Consider the following 3,523-nt stretch of genomic DNA (forward strand, 5'->3'; position numbering starts at 1 on the left):
ACTTTGCCTTAATAATATTGCACGAGGCTTTGCGATAGAATGAACTACTTTCTTTAACAAAATAGCCGGAACACCATCTGGCCCAGCTGCTGATCCCTTTTTAATTTCATTAATAGCCTGCACACAATATCGGCTTCATTAATATCTATGTCTGATAAATATTCACTATTTTCGTCCCTTATTTCTGTATCATTATCTTCATTATCAATTCTAGGGGTAAATTCTCTCTTACATCTTTCTGCCAATACGTTGCATATTTCCTTTTTTTCATTCGTTAATCTCCCTTCATTTCTTAGAAGGCCTATCTCTATTCTTCTTTTATTCATCTTTTTCGCATATGATACAAGAGAGAGATAGAGAGAGAGCGAATGCGAAATAAGTCGGGGGGGGGGGGGGGGGGGGGGTTGCTGTTTTGACGGCATCTCTCCTTCCCCAAACCCCATCTGTTTATTCCGAAAGTCATCCACTTAGGAACTTCAGTCTAAGAAAAACACGATAAAGGCTTTCTTAATTAACTAGTCAATACACAGATCTAATGAAGTGGTCACACACACACAGAGAGAGAGAGAGAGAGAGAGCGAGAGAGAGAGAGAGGAGAGAGAGAGAGAGAGAGGGAGAGAGAGGGTAGTCTCCAAACTTGGAAATGAAATTACCCGAAACCGTAGGCGGATATCGGAATGAAATTACAGGTGAAAAAAAAAAGCGGGCCGGGGCGGGGACGGGGGCGGGGGACGGCGGGCGTTGGTTTCATAGAGCTGTCTATTTCCAGTTCAATCAGGACCAGACGGAAGGATCCGACTTACTATATTGCATGTCTGTCCCAAACTGTGATATCGTGGGATGATTTCAAGAAGTTCCTCTGAGAAGATAATCTACAGCACATTCTTCTGGAGAGAGAGAGAGAGAGAGAGAGAGAGAGAGAGAGAGAGAGAGAGAGAGAGAGAGAGAGAGAGAGAGTTAGGAATATTCTCCCAAAGTAATCCAAATAGAATGAGCAAAATAGTTCTCTGTCTCAACGAATTATTGAAACTGACTAAGAGCTCTAAAGGAGAGTGAGAGACCTTACCTTACAGACCTTACATCTTGTTCGGGTTGCCCCAGGTCCCTCAGTGTGAGGCACCTCTAATGTCTACCAGAGAGTTACTAGTACATCTTCCGGTGTATTTTACATCTTCCAATCTTGGATGGTCTGGGATGCAGCTTAGATATTTGTCGAGCTTATTCTTAAACACATCTACGCTCACTCCTGATATATTCCTCAGATGAGCTGGCAACGCATTGAATAGACGCTACACTGTCGATGTTGGTGCGTAGTGGATTAATGTCCTGTGTGCTTTCCTTATTTTTCCTGGTATGGTTTTGGGCACTATCAATCTACCTCTGCTTGTTCTTTCTGATATTTTTAGCTCCATGATGTTTTCGGCAATTCCTTCTATCTATTTCCAGGCCTGAATTATCATGTAGCGTTCTCTTCTCCTTTCTAGACTATATAATTTTAAAAATTGTACTCTTTCCCAGTAGTCAAGATCCTTACCTTCTTCTGTTGTAGCTGTAAAGGACCTTTGTACATTCTCTATTTGTGCAATATCCTTTTGATAGTGTGGGTACCATATCATATTGCAATATTCAAGTGGACTACGAACATACGTTTTATAAAGCATAATCAGAGAGAGAGAGAGAGAGAGAGAGAGAGAGAGAGAGAGAGAGAGAGAGAGAGAGAGAGAGAGAGAGAGAAGCATTTTGCCTTTCCAGCTACAAACATTTTTATAGCTTCTCGCTATAAAAATGAATGTATAAATTACTGGTTAAAACCTTTCGAAAGCTTTGCATCTTTCGAAATCCTTCTGCGTTCTTTGAGTAAAGCCGAAACTATGTATCAAGTGATACATTCAACAGAAAGAAACTATCCCACAAGGGAAAATGAAGTGAAATAATTGTAATAAAACAATAATTATAACAAAACGATGCCTGAAACAAATTGATAAACTAACAAGAGCACAAAGTAATAATTATATTATTATTATCATTAATATTATTATTATTATTATTAATTAATTATTATTATTATTATTATTATTGTTATTATCATTATATTATTATTATATTATTATTATTATTATTATTATTATTATTATTATTATTATTATTCATATGATGAAAAAAAATCCTACAGTGGCCGCTGGCTTGAAATTAAAGCTTCCAAAGAATATTAAGATGCTCCTTCGAAAGAAGTTACAGACGATGACAGGAAATGCAGAAAGAGGAGATCAAATATTAGAATAAAAGATAAATTGAGACATATAAATCGATAAAAATATAGATTACCTCAATACAGTACAACGTGATTTGTTTAAGAAAAAGAAACAAGCACTTTAAGAAACAATAAGATTACGCAGAAAGAAAGCGAGAAAAAAAAGAAAAACACTGAACATGGCTGGCAAGTCACGCCAACCAAACACCGCCAACCCCCCCCCCCCCCACCCCCGGTCCGTTCCAATGCATTTTACTACAAGTGTCTATCCGAATGATCTGTCCTCGGGAGAGAAAACACCAATTTCCTTTTATTTCTTTAACAAATTCGAGCCAGTAAGCGAGGATCGAGCCGTCCCCCTCCCCCACCTCTCTCGTCTCTCTCTCTCTCTCTCTCTCTCTCTCTCTCTCTCTCTGTCCGAACTAATCCACTCAAGACTCAGTGCCAAGAAAAACACCAGGGGGAAAAAAAAGTTTTCTCAATCAGCTAATCAATAGACGGACTTAATGAAGTGGGACACCTTCTCCCCTATAGCGGAAGAGAGAAAGAGAGAGAAAGACAGAGGCAGAGAGAGAAAGAGAATCTGATATGTAAACGATGTGGTACCTGTTTATACACATATATATATATATCTATCTATTATATCTATATATATATTTGATATAGATTATATATATCTTTAAGGAGAAGACTCCTGGCCGACGAAGGCACAGACGATTTTTTGAAAGGAGTCTAAATCGTCCTATATTCCCTCTATCTACCCATACCCAACCCAGGTAAGAGCAGCCCCCCCCCCACCCGCCACCTTACTATCTCCATCTTGGATCGATGTCGCGGAGGACCTGACTGATAAAGGGGAGGTTGATGCCATTAAGACCATTATAATAACATTTATGAAACGAGGCGAACCTCCAATCAAACAGGGGGGGGGGGGCGTCTATAGGAAGGGGGTAGGGAGGGGGGTTGTTGGGAAGATGTCCTTCCTCTCCTACACAGCCCCTCCCCCCAACCCCTTCAACTAACCCCCAAGTAATCCTTTTCCGCCCACGGTTGTCCGGTGAGAGAATGAAATGAGTCTTTGTTCGGTAATTGGAAAGGGCTGGCAATTAACGGTTAATTCCATTGCTTTTACGACGTTACGTACTCATTTGATCGTCAAGAGGTTTTCGTTAATGACAGAGATGCTTAACAGAAGATCCGAAAGATGACAACTGCATTTCGAGAAAGTGAAATCAAAACGGTCTCGTCTATTCGTTATCTAATACTGAATTT

The sequence above is a fragment of the Macrobrachium nipponense genome, chromosome 45, assembly GCF_015104395.2.
Source record: "Macrobrachium nipponense isolate FS-2020 chromosome 45, ASM1510439v2, whole genome shotgun sequence".
Classification (NCBI taxonomy): domain Eukaryota; kingdom Metazoa; phylum Arthropoda; class Malacostraca; order Decapoda; family Palaemonidae; genus Macrobrachium; species Macrobrachium nipponense.